Source organism: Arvicanthis niloticus, chromosome 12 (assembly GCF_011762505.2).
Source record: "Arvicanthis niloticus isolate mArvNil1 chromosome 12, mArvNil1.pat.X, whole genome shotgun sequence".
Lineage (NCBI taxonomy): Eukaryota > Metazoa > Chordata > Mammalia > Rodentia > Muridae > Arvicanthis > Arvicanthis niloticus.
Genome location: NC_047669.1, coordinates 14,758,042 through 14,775,129, shown reverse-complemented (window position 1 = coordinate 14,775,129; position 17,088 = coordinate 14,758,042).

The following is a 17,088-nucleotide window of genomic DNA, read 5'->3' as shown; positions in this document are numbered from 1 at the left end:
GGGTTCATTTCTGGGACTTCAATTCTATTTTATTGATCTTCTTGCCTGTCTCTGTACCAATACCATGCAGTTTATATCACTACTGCTCTGTAGTACAGCTTGAGGTCAGGGATGGTGACTCCCCCAGAAGTTCTTTTATTGTTGAGAAAAGTTCTTGCTATCCTGGGTTTTTGTTATTCTAAATGAATTTGCAAATTGCTGTTTCTATCTCTATGAAGAATTGATTTGGAATTTTAATGGGGATTGCATTGAATCTGTAGATTGCTTTTGGCAAGATGGCCATTTTTACTACATTAATCCTGCTAATCCACGAGTATGGGAGATCTTTCCATCTTCTGAGATCTTCTTAGATTTCTTTCTTCAGAGACTTGAAGTTCTTGTCATACAGATCTTTCACTTGCTTGGATAGATTCACACCAAGGTATTTTATATTATTTGTGACTATTGTTAAGGGTGTCATTTCTCTAATTTCTTTCTCAGCCAGTTTATCCTTTGAGTAGAGGAAGGCTACTCATTTGTTTGAGTTGATTTTATATCCAGCCACTTTGCTGAAGTTGTTTATCATGTTTAGGAGTTTTCTGGTGAAAGTTTTAGGGTCACTTAAGTATACGATCATAACATCTGCAAATAGTGAAATTTTGACTTCTTCCTTTCCTATTTGTATCCCTTTGACTTCCTTTCGTTGTCTAATTTCTCTGGGTAGGACTTCCTATAGGGAACTATAGGAATAGTACCTATAGAAATATAGGGCACTATATTGAATAGTAAGGGAGAGAGTGGGCAGCCTTGTCTAGTGTCTGATTTTAGTGGGAATACTTCAAGTTTCTCTCCATTTAGTTTGATGTTGGCTATTGGCTTGCTGTATATTACTTTTACTATGTTTAGGTATGGGCCTTGAATTCCTGATCTCTCCAAAACTTTTAACATGAACGGATGTTGAATTTTTTCAAATGCTTTTTCAGCATCTAGTGAGGTGATCATGTGGGTTTTTTTCTTTGAGTTTGTTTATATAGTGGATTAAGTTGATAGATTTGTGAATATTGGACCATCCCTGCATTCCTGGGATAAAGCATACTTGATCATGATGGATGATTGTTTTGATGTGTTCTTGGATTCGGTTTGCGAGAATTTTTTGAGTATTTTGCATCTATATTCATGAGGGAGATTTGTCTGAAGTACTCTTTCTTTGTTGGGTCTTTGTGAGGTTTAAGAATGAGCATTATTGTGGCTTCATAAAATGAATTGGGTAGTGTTCATTCTGTTTCTATTTTGTGAAATAGTTTGAAGAGAGTTTATATTAGGTCTTCCTTGAATGTCTGATAGAATTCTGCACTAAAACCATCTGGTCCTGGGCTTTTTTGGTTGGGAGATTTTTAATGACTGCTGCTAGGGGTTCTAATGACTTCTTTAGGGGTTATGGTATTATTTAGATGGTTTATCTGCTCCTGATTTAACTTTGGTACCTAGTATTTGTCTAGGAAATTGTCCATTTCATCCAGATTTTCTAGTTTTGTTGAGTATAGGCTTTTGTAGTAGGATCTGATGATTTTTTGAATTTCCTCAGTGTCTGTTGTTATGTCTCCCTTTTCCATTCTAATTGTATTAATTTGGGTACTGTCCTCTGCCCTCAGGTTAGTCTGGCTAAGGGTTTATATATCTTGTTGATTTTCTCAAAGAACCAGCTCCTGGTTTTATTGATTCTTTGTATAGTTCTTTTTGTTTCTACTTGGATAATTTCAGCCTTGAGTTTGATTTTTTTCCTACTGTCTACTCCTCTTTGGTGTATTTGCCTCTTTTTGTTCTAGGTATGCTGTCAAGTTGTTAATGTATGCTCTCTCCAGCTTCTTTTTTTAGGCACTTAGAGCTATGAGTTTTCCTCTTAGCACTGCTTTCATAGAGTCCCACAAGTTTTGGTATGATTTGTCCTCATTTTCATTAAATTCTAAAAATTCTTTAATTTCTTTCTTTATTTCTTCCTTGACCAAGTCATCATTGAGTAGAGCGTTGTTCAGTTTCCATGTGTATGTGTGCTTTCCATTGTTTTTGTCATTATCGAAAACCAGCCTTAGTCCATGGTGATCTTACAGGATGCAAGAGATTATTTCAATCTTTTTGTATCTTTTGAGGCCTGTTTTGTGACCACTTATATGGTCAGTTTTGGAGAAGGTAGCATGAGGTGCTGAGAAAAAGCTATATTTTTTTTTGTTTTAGGATGAAATGTTCTATAGATATCTGTTAAATCCATTTGGTTCATAACCTCTGTTAATTTCATTGTGTCTCTGTTTAGTTTGTTTCTATGATCTGTCCATTGCTGAGAGTGGGGTATTGAAATTCCCCACTATTATTGTGTGAGGTGCAATGTGTGCTTTGAGCTTTAGTAAAGTTTATTTTATGTATATGGGTGCTCATGCACAATTTTATTTACTAAAATAAAATTCTGATCATAGATGTTCAGAATTGAGATTTCATCTTGGTAGATTTTTCCTTTGATAAGTATGTAGTGTCCTTCCTTATCTTTTTTGATTACCTTTGGTTGAAAGTCGATTTTATTTGATATTAGAATGGGTACTACAGCTTGGGTTTTGGGACCATTTGCTTGGAAAATTGTTTTTCATCCTTTTACTCTGAGGTAGTGTTTGTCTTTGTTATTGAGGTGCATTTCCTTTATGTAGCAAAATTCTGGGTCTTTTTTATGTATCCAGTCTGATAGTTTATGTCTTTTTATTGGGAGTTGAGACCATTGATATTAAGAGATATTAAGTAAAACTGATTGTTGCTTCCTGTTATTTTTGTTATTATTGGTGGAATTGTGTTTGTGTAACTATCTTCTTTTGGTGATGTTGCAAGATTAATTCCTTGCTTTTTCTAGGTCCTAGTTTCTTTCCTTCTTTGTGTTGGAGTTTTCCATTATCCTTTGAAGTGCTGGATTTGTGGGAAGATATTGTGTAAATTTTTGTCATGTAATATCTTGTTTTCTCCATCTATGGTAATTGAGAGTTTTGCTGGGTATAGTAGTCTGGGCTGGCATTTGTGTTCTCTTAGGTCTGTATGATATCTGTTCGGGATCTTCCAGCTTTTATAGTCTCAGGTGAGAAGTCTGGTGTAATTCTTATAGGTCTGCCTTTATATGTTACTTTACCTTTTTTCCTTACTGCTTTTAGTATTTTTTCTTTGTTTTTGTGCATTTGATGTTTTGATTATTATGTGACAGGAGGAATTTCTTTTCTGGTCTAGTCTATTTGGGGTTCTGTAGGTTTCTTGTATGCTCATGGACATCTCTTTCTTGAGGTTAGGGAAGTTTTCCTCTATAATTGTGTTGAAGATGTTTACTGGCCCTTTAAGTTGGGAATCTTCACGTTCATCTATACCTATTATTCTTAGGTTTGGTCTTCTCATTGTGTCCTGGATCTCCTGGATGTTTTGGGTTAGGAGCTTTTTGCATTTTGCATTTTCTTTGACTGTTGTGTCAATGTTTTTTTTTTTTTTTTTTTTTTTTTATGCACATGAGATTCTCTCTTCTATCTCTTGTATTCTGTTGGTGATTCTTGTGTCTATGACTCCTGATTTCTTTCCTAGGTTTTCTATCTCCAGGATAGTCTCCCTTTGAGATTTCTTTACTGTTTCTACTTTTATTTTTAGATCCTGGATGGTTTTGTTAATTCCTTCACCTGTTTAGTTGTGTTTTCTTGCAATTCTTTAAGGGATTTTTGTGTTTCCTTTTTAAGGGTTTCTACATGTTTACCTGTGTTCTCTTGTACTTCTTTAAGGGAGTTATTTACATACCTCTTAAAGTCCTCTGTCATCATCATGAGAAGTGATTTTAATTGTGAATCCTGCTTTTCTGGATTGATGGGGTGTTCAGGGCTTACTATGGTGGGAGAACTGGGTTCTAAGGATGCCAGGTAACTTTGGCTCCTGTTGCTTATGTTCTTGCTCTTACCTTTTGCCATCTGGTTATCTCTAGTGCTACCTGCACTCACTGTCTCTGACTGGATCCTGTCTTTCCAGTTATCTTGCTTGTGTCAGAACTCCTCAGAGTCCAGATGTCTCTTTGATCCTGAGCTCCTGGGTAGAAGAACTGCTGGGACTCAGGCTGCCTCTGGGTTCCTGAAATCCTGCTGCTCTGAGTGCAGTGGTTCCTTCTCTGCATTGAGTGCACTGGCTCCTCTAGGATAGCTTAAGATATGGTGTTCACTGCTCTGAGTGTGGTGGTTGATGTGTTTATTAAAAGATAAAGAGATAGAGTATGTTCTGTGGGTGTGTGGAGAGGAATAGGGGAAGGGGATGTCTCAGTGGGCCCATGCAGAGGCATCTCTTCCCCTTGAGGGACCAGCCACACACCAGTATAGCATAGAATAGAGTTTATTCAGGGCATGGTGAAGGGAGCCAGAAAGATAGTAGAGGGAGAGAGAGAGAGAGAGAGAGAGAGAGAGAGAGAGAGAGAGAGAAGAAGAAGAAGAAGAAGAAGAAGAAGAAGAAGAAGAAGAAGAAGAAGAAGAAGAAGAAGAAGAAGAAGAAGAGGAGAAGAGAAGTAGAGGTTAGCCATGAATACGTGGAGAGAGGGGGAATGGAAGGGGGAGGTGCAAGGGGACAGAGAGAAGCTAGAGGCAAGAGATCAAGACTAAGAAAGAGAGGAGGGGGCAAGCAGCCCCTTTTATAGTGGGCCAGACCTACCTTGCTGTTGCCAGGTAACTGTGGGGAGGAGCATACCTGGCTGTTGCCAGGTTACTGTGGAGGTGGAGTTTAAACAGAATACTAACAGTGGTTGTTTTAGGATGGCTCAGGATATGGTATCTTCACAGGAACAGACCAGCTAGGTGTCTGCCCCAGTCAAAAGGACCAAGCAAGGGGTGGAGGGGGAGTGATATTCTGGAGGGGAGGGGTTTGGGTGGCTGATGGGTCCTGAGAGACCCAGGTGTCCAGTTGTAGCTCTTGGGCATAGGGTAGTGGGGGAGGGTTCTTACCTGCTGCTCTGAGTGCAGTTATTTCTCTAGGATAGTTCAGGATATGGTATCTTCACAGGAGCAGACCAGCTAGGTGTTTGCCCCAGCAAAAAGGCAATATATAATGTCTTATGTATTTACAACAGCTTTATTTGTACCTACCCAAAGATGTAAACAAATCAAGTGTCTCTCTAGTATAAATATTAACATCAAAATCAATGTGAGTACAAATAAAGATGGCTGTTTCTGACATGGGCGCTATTGTTGCTCTTTCTGGTAATTCAGAGTTCTTCAGGAACAAATTTGATATAAATAGTCAGCTGTTGACTCTTTCAGTGTCTATTTGACTGCAATTTGTGTCCACTCTGAGACTCTCTGCTTCCTGGCTCTCCATATACATTGTAGATGAGATTAGAAAGGCCCAGCCCTGTGACTCGAAGAAAATGGAAGAGCTCTGCTTTCTGCAGCGCCCCCTACATGACTCACCAGGCCTTATTTCCTAAGGAGCTCAGTGAGACTTCTTTCTGTTTAAGCCTGCTTCCAGCACCTTCTGCCACAGCTGTTGATCTTTAAAACATCTTGCACTCAACCTCTAACAGCATCTGCTCCCAGAGAACCCAGCTTGGGGTTGGATTGTAGGTGCTAAACGTGGCTTTATCTAGATACCATGGTTTAGAATAAAAACAGCTTCCTGCTCCAATTTTCCTTCTTAAAAACCTAAAGGGATTGTTAAATAAAATATTGGTGAAGAGAAATAACCGGACTATCACGAATTTTAAAGCAATTAAGCATACATATGCAGCTGTATCAAATTCTTAGGGAGCCTGTTCTCTGTTTAAATTTCTGTTATGCTCCCTCTTCTTAATCCAGGATTCCATATGGGCCTAGTTAACATCAATGTAGTTTTGCAGGATTCACACAAAATTCTTCAATAATTTTTTTTTAACCTGGCTCAAATATAAAACCTCATCAGTTCTTTTTCTATTAATCTTTTTCTTAGTAGCTGATGGATAATCTGTACAAATGGTGCACATACAGATGTTTCCCCTTCAAATTCAAATATGCTCGCCAATTTCTGAACCTTCAACAGTCTCCCCCCACCCCCGTCTGTGCGTGTGCGTGTGTGTTGCTAATGGTTGGCTCTGGCTTCAAGAAAGCTAAATTTTCTTTTTTCCAGATCCATATTTGCCATTGCAGACAATATATTAGGTTATCGAAAAATAGTTATTTTTGAAATTAAATCATTTCCTCCTTTTCTCCTCTTCCTCCTTCCACTCCTCTCTGATTTCTTTCTGCCTCCTCTGTTGTTTTTTTTTTTTTTTTTTTTTTTTTTTTACATACTAAAGCAGTGTGAGAGCCTGAGGTATTTTCGTGGACAGCATGTTGCCCTCAGTCAGCCTCAGTGAGACTTCATGTTTAGTTGTGGTATGCTCACAATATATAGGTTATACTTAAATCTAAGTATTCGGGTGCGAATGACTTTTTCTACGAAAATGCCAAAAAACACTGGGTAAGGGACTAAAGTTCTGTAATTCTAATATTTGTTTTGTGAACTTGGTGTTTGGTGCTTCCTTCCTTTTTTGTTTTCTAGTGTTCAACTCTTTTTTTTCCTCTAATACATTGAGAAATTTACCTAAATATAGCTACCATTTCCATGATTATAGTTACAAAGCTGAAAGACATGTGGGTAAACTCTAGGGAGAACTTTGAAAACTGCAGTTATAATGAGAGATTGGAAGGAGTATGAACACCTTAAAGACTATGGACATGAGCCCTAAGATTATTATATAATAACTGAGAGACTTTGAATATGTTATACAACCTTCAAGGTTCTTAGCCCATTTATTTATGAGTGTAAATAATGAGCCCATTGACCATTAGCTTACACGGGAAGATCACTGCTCACTGTCCCTACAGACAGACAGACAGACAGACAGACAGACAGACAGACAGGTACACACACACACACACACACACACACACACACACACACCCATTGAGGGATCTATGGCTTACAGTGGTGACTTTATAAATATTTGATATCATTATCACTGAAAAGCATACAATATTTTGTCAGCCCCACTTTCTTTTCTAAGTTAACATTTTTGGCTGGAACATATTTAGCTTCTGACTTTATATAAAGGTATAAATTTGCATGATTTTGTAATATGTAAGGCACTTTAAGCTCCTGGAGAAAAAAAAGCATTATGCAATTAGAGAATATTATTATTCATTGCACTCATGTGTGAATGCTCAAGGCTCCATACAGATTCATCTTAAGGGAAGTATTAACTTCAAAGTCTCTGTGAACCCTATAATGTGTACTTTATAAATGCTGATGTTTCATAATTTTTCACTTTTCTGCTAAAAGTAAAAGCAAAATCGAAAAGTTAGTGTAACGGGATTTATGGCATGGTCATAAAATGTAAGAATTTAAATTGTTCCCTTTAACACCAACCTCATACATCTTCAATACAAGGAGTTATAAGTTGGAATCTTGCAGCCATTCTCAAGTATAGTCAATCTCTATTTGAGCTATATATACTTCTTTATTGCCATAATAGCATCTAGCCTTTACATATAGCATGGTCCAGCATGTTTAACTTTTAATTATTACAATTATCCTCTTGGGAGGAAAGTCAGAGATAGTCAATTTTTATACAAATGAAAATCTAAGGTCTATAGCCAACACCCTATTAGTGTACCTGGGAGCATAGTACACCTATGTCATAGTCAGAACATATTTTCCAGGAGAGTGACAGTTTCCCTGGAAGAACAGCTACCCACCTGTCTGACTTCCAGGGTATTGGCATGGAAGAGTCCCATTGAGATTTCTACATGGATCCAAGGCTTTCTCACAGGGCCTGATGAAATGATAAAGGGAATAATAGTCTATGTCCTTGCCAGGGACATCCTTGAAAAGTTCCAGTGTGGGGCTGGAATCTGGGCCTTGTGGGGTTATGATTTCTGTTCCTGGGAACTCTCAGCTTATTCCTCTGATGGATGTTGGTTATCAGCCCTAAGGCAGCACTATCTGAGTTGTCATGTGTTTTCTCTGACAAGATTGTCTGACTTTCTGCTGACCTTGGTCCATTCTCCTGCATATGGTCTATGAGAAGCTGTCCTTTTTAATAAACTTGCTTGGCATAAGTCATCAGTTTATACAAAACCTCCTGCTCCCAGCTTTTTTATCTCCTTATCTTCTTCTGCCCTGGTGCTCCCACTTAAGACTGTCACCTAAGAGCAACCTACTTTTCCAGGTCGATGGAGACTCAGATTTACTTAAACAGCTTATTCAAAACATTATGCTGGCCAACTTGCCATCATCCATATCTATGGATGAGCTATGACTGTCCCTAGAAGATGGTAAAAATTTGTTAAATGATCAGAAGAAGTCTTCTAAGTATAAGCAACTCCTGTAAATGAGGGCACTGTAAAAGGCTTCTACACCATTGGGTCCTATAGTAGCTACCTTCAGTCCCTGTTCTCTTGGACTTCTTCCCCTAGAATCTACCAGGGCAGCTATGATATCCTTCTGGACTTCTTGAACTAGGGGATGTCCATGTATGCCTCATGCACATACTCAGTTCTCCTTAGCAAGGTATTCCTCTAGTTGGTAACATATGTCTTATGCAGCTGTGGGATGATCTCCATTTAGTAACCATGCCCTTGGCATGACCACCTGGCCATCTACAATGGTCATAACACATGACAAATTTCTAGAATATTGCTTCAGTGATGACCTGGTTCATCAGCATCTTTTATTTGTTTTGTTTTGCTTTTTTTTCAAGACAGAGTCTCCCTAGGTAGCTCTGTCTGTCCTGGCACTCATTTTGTAGATGCATCTGGTCTTAAACTCAGAGAGATCTGCCTGCCTTTGCCTCTCCCGTGCTGAGAGTAAAGGCATGTGCCCCCACTCTGGGATTCAGAGTCTTAAAGAGTGCACAGAGTGTATTGAATGATGGATACACACTTTTTAACTTTTTAACTACCAAATGGTATCATAAGAGTCACCTAAGGTTGGATCTGATTGTACCATCACCTACTATAACTCTATGTGTAATAGCTCCTGCATCGAGGGCATGAACTGAGGGAGGCTATCCTCATCATGATCATACTAGAAGACTCCAGAAGACACCTGAAGTTCATGTTTGTGGTTGTTCACTAAGAGGAAGAAATTTTCCACAAATGGGTGGAATCTGGCTTTGGGCTATCCAGGGGAGCAGGAAGCTCCTCAACCTAGAACTGACCTTAATATTTGCATGTAATTAAAATGGTATAAAAGCAAAAAGAAGGAGGGGATATGGGATATGGGGTTCTAGGGAGGGGAAATGGGAAAAGAGAATGACATCTGAAATATAAATAAATAATAAAAAAGGAAAATGTGGGAAAAGCCATAAAATATAGTTTTTCATAATTCAGTTAATGCAAACAACAGTAGGGTTTAAAATGTAGGGCTTATGTTAAGGGCTGACTTTGCTACTGACTTGATTCCATACCTTAGAAAAAAATATCTCACTTTTGAAGATTTGAGTATGAGTGGGAACCAAAGCAAACTTTCACAGTATTTATTTGTTGGTCAGATATTGTAGATGCTGTGATAATATAGATGTTCTTGTCAAAAAAAAAAAAAAAAAAAAACATGATTCTTTGTCCCATATGGGATCCTCAAAACAGGTATATCTTGAGTTTTGTTTTCTTCTGTTCTCACTACAAAATCTGGCGAGAACAGATTAATTCTGACAGATCTAGGTGATGGATTTTATGATCTAGAGCAACTCAATCTTGTCTTCACTCATGCACCACAAGAATCCATCTCACTGCTAGTCCTTCACCTACAAAGGAAGAGAAGAGCTATTAATCAAGAGGTTGCCAAATCAGAACACCCTGTTAAATGTTCTGTGTGGCAATGCCAATGGGGATGCCAATGGGGATTTTAAAAGCATGATGAAAGCAAAACTTGGCAAGCAAATCTGTGATTGATCTACACTTGATCATTCTGTAGAATTTTGGGTTGGGAAATCACATTTTACAGATGGCATTGAACCTATGTGGTAAGATGAGAAAATTAGATGGGGAGGGTGGCAACTAACGACATTGACAGAGCAGCAGAGACAAGGATCTAGATTGGTCTGGCCAGAGATTCTCTTGAGCCTTATGGAAGAATCCACTATGGGTGGATTCATGTGGGGCCATTGAGCTAGAGGTGGTAAGACAACTGTATGCGCTTCTGACTGAGAACAGAGGAGCAGCTCCACACATAGAGCACCTAAGGAGATGTTAGGTCCTTCTCCAAAACAGTGCTTCTCAACCTTCCCAATGTTTTAACTCTTTAATACAGTTCATTATGTCATGGTAACCCCCAACTATAAAATTATTTGTATTGCTACTTCATAATTATAATTTTGCTGCTGTTATGATTTGAAATGTAAATACCTGTGTTTTTCTGAAGGTCTTAAACAGTCCCTGTAAAAGGGTCCTGACCCAAAGATTGAAGCCCCTTTGTCCAGAAGCTCCCTGTGGATACAGCCTCCAAGGGCTGCCTTATCACTTAAAAACAAGGTCTGTTGCTTAAGAATGTGGCCATGAGCATAATCACAAGAGAATGTGTCAAGCAAAGGGGAATCAAGAGTTCAACCAATGCCTTACTGTAGAAGAGCAAACAGCACTAAAATTGATTGTATCTAAATGTTGCTAGAAACATATTTTATGTCTCTGTTGTATATTAGTATTTGTTGTTGTTTGAATGCTCTATTAAACAAATTACAGTTCACATCAGCCCCAGCACCTATAAAGGTGTTCCAGGATTACCATGGGGCAACCGAGTAGAATTGCCATTACAAACACTTTTTCAGCCACAATATTACAATAAAGAACTTATGTTCTTTATTGAAGCACATTCTAACAATTTTTTAGCTATTAGACACCTTTTAATTCTTGACAGTTCTATACTCATTTTTGTTATAGTTGTATTTTTCCCATTATCTACTAGCCATCCCCATTCCTGCAGATATATGACAAAATAGTACGCAAGTCTATCTTCTACTTTTATTTTTTTACATCTCTTCTGTCTAGGTCTTGTGCAATGGTCATAACTGCTCTGTATTCAGGCTTACAATAGCCATAGCATATCTCTAAGTCTTGTGTAGTGGTTCTACCTGCTACATGTCTATGATTTCAATGACGATAGCATATCAAGAAGACATACTACTTCATCTTCAGGCCCTTACAATGTTCTGATCCCTCCTCCACAACTTCTGGACCTCAGAGTGGGTGATATAGAATAGATGTCTTGTTTAGGGGTGATCATTTCTGAATGTGTGATTCCTGAAGTCCCTTATTCTCAATACCTTGATCACTTATAAGTCTCTGCTTTGACTCTTGCCCTAGGCTGAAAACAACTTTCCTGACAAAGGCTGAGTATTGCACCAAACTGTGAGAATAAATGTAAATGCTTAGAGTAAAGTTGGACTACATGTGATTATTCCAAAATATCACTAGTAGACTTCTCCTATAAGGTCTGTACACTTTCGACCAGGTTTCCAATACTAGGCATATGTTCCCTTCCCTCCTGAAGGAGGCCTAGCATCTAATCAGAGAATGGTTAATTGCCCGGAGAAATATGCTAGTATTTCTCCTTTGGCCACATCTTGTCTGGCAGGTTAGTAATGTGGCATGCATCAACCACCATTCGGTTATATAATTGATGATGTTTCTCCCCCAGCAACCTGCCTAGATCCGCTAATTCTATGAACACTAGCCAGCAGGAAGGAAGCTTCCAGCACACTCCACATTGCTTGCACCAGCCTGCATACCCACTGACAGCATGAAAGTGTTCCCTATACTCAACATACTTGCCAAAATATTTTGTCATTTGATTTTGTGATAAAAAGTCATTCTGACTGAAGTGAGATAAAATCTCAAAAAAGATTTTAATGTGCATTTCCCTGGTGTCTGATGATGTTGAACACTTCAGAATCTGTTTATTTCCATTGTCTATTTTTCTCCTGAACAGTCTGCTTAGTTTCATCATCCATTTTATGTTGCGATGTTCATTTTCTTTATGTCTTTTTAATTGTTTGGATATTATAGATAGTCATCTTGTGTAAATATAGTAGATGGAAAATATTTTCTCCCATTCTGTAGGCTCTTCTCTTGATTGACAGCTTCTTTTACAGCACAGAAATGTTCTACTTTCATGAAGTTTTATTTGTTAATGGATAGCCTTATTTCCTGAGTAAATAGAGCCCTCTACAGAGAGTCTACATTATCTAGGGTATTTATTGTTGTGTAGTCCCTAATTTTTCCTTTAACAGTATCATGTTTACACTGAGATCCTTTATTTTGGTGCAAGGAAAGAGAGGATTGAGTTTCACTAGGCATCCAATTTTTTTTTTTCAAGAACCATCTGCTAAGGAAGCTATCTTTTCTCCAGTATATATTTTTGGCATCTTTGCTAAATCTGAGGTGGTTGTAGTTCCAGGGACTTATGTCTGGGCCCTTTATTCTATTCCATTGATATACATGTATTTTTCTGTAGTTGTACCATGCTGTTTTGATTATTATAGGACTCTCACAATTTTTGTTTCTTTCAACAGCTTTGGCTTTGTTGTACTCTTGTTGATGGCTACTAAATTTTAATTCCTTTGTTTCCTTATAGGATAACAGTAATTACATCTTTATATTTTTTCTCAACTTTTTTTCATGTCACATGGGTGAAGAATCCTGGAATATGAGAAGATAATCAAATAAAAATACTGACTTCTTACCGGGTGGTGGTGGTGCATACCTTTAATCCCAGCACTTGGGAGGCAGAGGCAGGCAGATTTCTGAGTTCGAGGCCAGCCTGGTCTACAGAGTGAGTTCCAGGACAGCCAGGGCTACACAGAGAAACCCTGTCTCAAAAAACCAAAAAAAAAAAAAAACCAAACCACAACAAAAAAAAAAACCTGACTTCTTACATTCTTTTCGTGTGTATTTTTGCAGCAGTTTAACCTTGTTTTCCAAGCATACATTTCATTAAGGTCAGTAGTCTGTGTAATTTCTTGAACATTATTGTACATTTTACAAAAAAGTACTTCTGTGCAGTTCTTGTGTAGTTCCTCTACACGAGAAGTCTAGGTTTTTAACACTAGGTTGGTTTATATTGTGCTTATAATTTGCATAAAAATTTGAATGTGTATCTATGGATAAAATGATTTGATAACATTATAGGATTAGGCCATAATTCTAGGCAAATAATACACTTTTAATATGTTAAAATTTATGAGATTTATTTTAGTGTATCACCATTTTATGGAAATTGTTATAAGATTGTTGAGTTGAGATATTCTAATACAGGGTAATTATAATGTTAGAGGGAATACATGGTAGGTTTTATACACTGAAAAATATATTTTGTGTTGCTGTTTGTATACAATAGAATGAGTAAGTATTTAGACATATTTAGGTTGGTTAATTTCAGTATAGCCTTCTATAAATGTTAATACTCAACTGTTCTTTTCTTGATAAAATCAAACTTGAAACTATTTTGTCTAAAACACATATTTGTACAGTTGTAATTCTGTGAAATAAGAAAATGATATGGTTGAGCAAAAGGCAGAAGAACAATGAGAAGTAAGGTAAATATCTTTCACTGAGTCAAAACTCATTTTTAAATAAAAATAATGTCTTACTCCTTTTCAAAGTGATGTACTTGACAAAGAACCTTATAAAATAAACATGAAAGTAATAGAAAAATCAAATTTTCCATTGAAATGAGTTAAGTGTTCTTAGTAAAAGTCAGCTTAATGTCTTCAGCAATATCTCTATTACTCTAATTTTTCTTTTTATTTAAATTCTAGTCTTGCATATGCATGTAATGTTCAGCCTTTTATAGTTTATAGTAACATACAAGCCACTATTATACAAAATTAATAAGCTGATATCCAGAATAAAATTGGTAAGAATTAATAAGTTGATAATTATTAATTAAAAGTAATCAAATGGGAGATATGATATAGTGTGTGTGTAACAATACTATTCAACTATAAAATGATAAAATTCTGTAATTTAAAGAACATGGTTAACAATGAAAAATAATTCTGTTTAGGACAGTAAGTGCAATTCAGTAATATAGAAATTACATAATCTCATTTATGTGAAAGCTGAAAAGAAATCCAGGTAAAAATTGGAAAGTCCAATGGTAAGTTGTAAAGACTTGGGAAATAAGGGAACATTGATCAATTGGTGTCCTAAGTTATAGTTAGCTAGAGTAAAAAGTTCTGGTGTGCTATCATGAAATGGGGTAGCTGTTGGTCAAATGCTGATCCCAAGAGCATCAATAGCTTCCAGGGTCAGTCTGAACTGGATTCTGACCCCAGTGCTCTGGTCACACAAGTTCAAGCTATAGATTACCTTTGTGACAGTAAGCTTGGTCAAGATAGGTGGTTCTGTGCCTCTTGTTTATATATTTTTGTATAGTGACATAAATACATATTTCATAAGGATATTATGAGTATTTCATGGAATAATATAGTTTATTTGTATGCTGTATACAAGTCTTAATACAATAACTGCTGGAAAATATCAGTATAAAGTGAATGTTATGTCAATAATACACATTTGTAATTTTCATGTTTGATCAAATATTTGCTATGAAACTAAAGAAACTTTTAAAATTTTTATGACCTTGCTTGTTAATTTTCATATATATATATATATATATATATATATATATGTATGTATGTGAGTGAGTGTTTGTGTATAACTAATATTTAAAACTAAACAATCATGCTTTTCTATTGACAAAAAGGAACACTTGCAGTCCCCAAAATTTATCTTAATTCTCTAATTCCCAGTGACCCTTTTCCTGCTGTATGTTTTTCACTTGGTGGGCTAATTTTGACACTTATCAATTCATGCTTTTGATTTATGGAAAGAGCTTTCTGATTTTTATAACAAGGTATATGAATCCTATTCTTGGTGACTTCTACCCTTAATGTGACATTTAAAATATGTTTCTTATGTTGGGGAAAAAAAAAAACACTACTTATTTGATTTCAGGTATTCAGCTTGATTTTAAAATTTAAATTCATCAAGGATCATTTTTGTCTGTCAACAGGTTATTTGTGAACCTTGTTAACTGTAGGTGCATTTCAGTTTTAAGGATAAATTATTGATAGACACCAATGGCAGTTTTCTGATCTTTCTAATAGGCACAGCCCTCATCTGCCTTGTTGCCACTTGCTCTCGTCTGAGAGGACCAGCTTTCAGTTTCTTTCCACTTCTCTGTTAAATATGATGTCAACTATTGGGTTCAGAACAATGGGTATTGTTCATGGTTTGAACAGGTCACTCATCATCTTAACGTGGGGTAATGGTTATATTTGGTTAAATGTCTTTGTGGTATTATTTTGTGTACCTTCTTGAGGAAGAAAACTTGATTTGAAGTTGAGTGGGTAGGGAGATGGGGAAGAACTGGGGGAAGGAAAAACATGATCCAAGAATATTATATGAAAAAAAAGTTTTAAATAAAGAGAAAGTCTTGACTTTCTTGGAGAAAATTGTTCTTCAATGAGTCCTTTAAATATGCACAGTGTATTATTTGCTTGGTAGATAATAAATTACAAATTCAAAACCCTAAAGCATGACAGAATTTCTAAGGGTGCTAACAGCATTCTGAATAATGTGTAAGAGCATTTATAAGAACAGAAAACAACCATGCCTAAAAACATGAATGTCGCAATCTGATATCCATTAAATTTATACAGTACAAAAGGCGAAAATAAATGCAACCCCCCAATGAGGAGAAAAATCAATCATTAAAAACTGATCCAGATCTGACCCAGCTGGAATCTGCAGGAAAGGGGATTAATGGATTCTTTACTGAAGAGTATTTGCAGATGGCAAATAAGCAAATGAAAAAATATTCACAATCATTAGTCACTAGGGGATGTAAATGAAAACCACAACGAGATACCACTAAACACCTATTAAAATGGTGGAAATTAAAGTCATCTATCACTGCGAATGTTAGGATGCAGTGGGACTGGTAGTCTCCCACACTGCTGGTAGAGACATAAAATGCTGCAATTACTTTAAACCAGTCTGTTAGAGTCTTAGAAGTGTAATATAATCCATACGACGATGCAGCTGCTCTGTCTCTTTCATAGGCAATCATGTTGACTACAGTTCCATGCTAATGAAGCTGCACTGAATATTTGCATATCTGTCTATTTGGATATGTGATTTACTTCTTTTAAAAATTCAAAATTTTAAATTCAACCAGTGCACAAAGCTCGAAGCTCTTTCATTTCATTCACTCACATAGATGAATCCTTTTGCAGGTGTCTGGTCCAAGCGAGAAAGAAAGATTCATTGACAAAAGTAATATGATTTATTATTGATATTGCTTTCTCATTATTTTAAAAAAATCATATACCTGTAGAATATCAATATAATGAAGTGTTACTTCAAATTCAAGGAAATGAACCATTGGTTAAGATAAGAATAAAACGAAAGATGATCATACTAACCAAAAAGTGTTGAGACTATTAATTTACTTATATAAGCCTCAAGAAACTATAAGTCAGTTTACATAGATAGGAAGTACTCTAATGACAAGTTGAGATTTAGAAGTTCAGGAAGGTGAAAGGGAGAAGTTAGAAATGGACATAAAGAAACATTCGGGGTGGTGAATATAATTTCATGGGTATGTACAGTGCTCTAAAATTGTATGCTTAAAACCTAGCAGACTATTATATGTCAGTTTAACCTTAGCATATGTTTCCTACAATATAATAGCACAGTACAACCTAATGATCTGATTCTAAAAATATAGCAGTATTGGAAATATACAATGTTGAAACTCTTTTTTATACTGATAATTTTAAAAATATTTTAATATTTTAGTATTTATATATATATTTTTTTCATAGATGTGTATTGAGTGTATTTAATTCACACCCACATTTGATACTGATTCATTTTGGTTTATTTTTTTGGATGCCATAATTATTGGTGACAGTCATGTGTTGAAATTTTCCATTAATATTGTGCTGAAGTCAGACTGTGCTTTTACATCCAGTAGTGTTTGTTCTATATGAAGTGCTTATGGTAAATGCATATGCATTCAGAATTATAATATATTCTTTAATAATTGTTC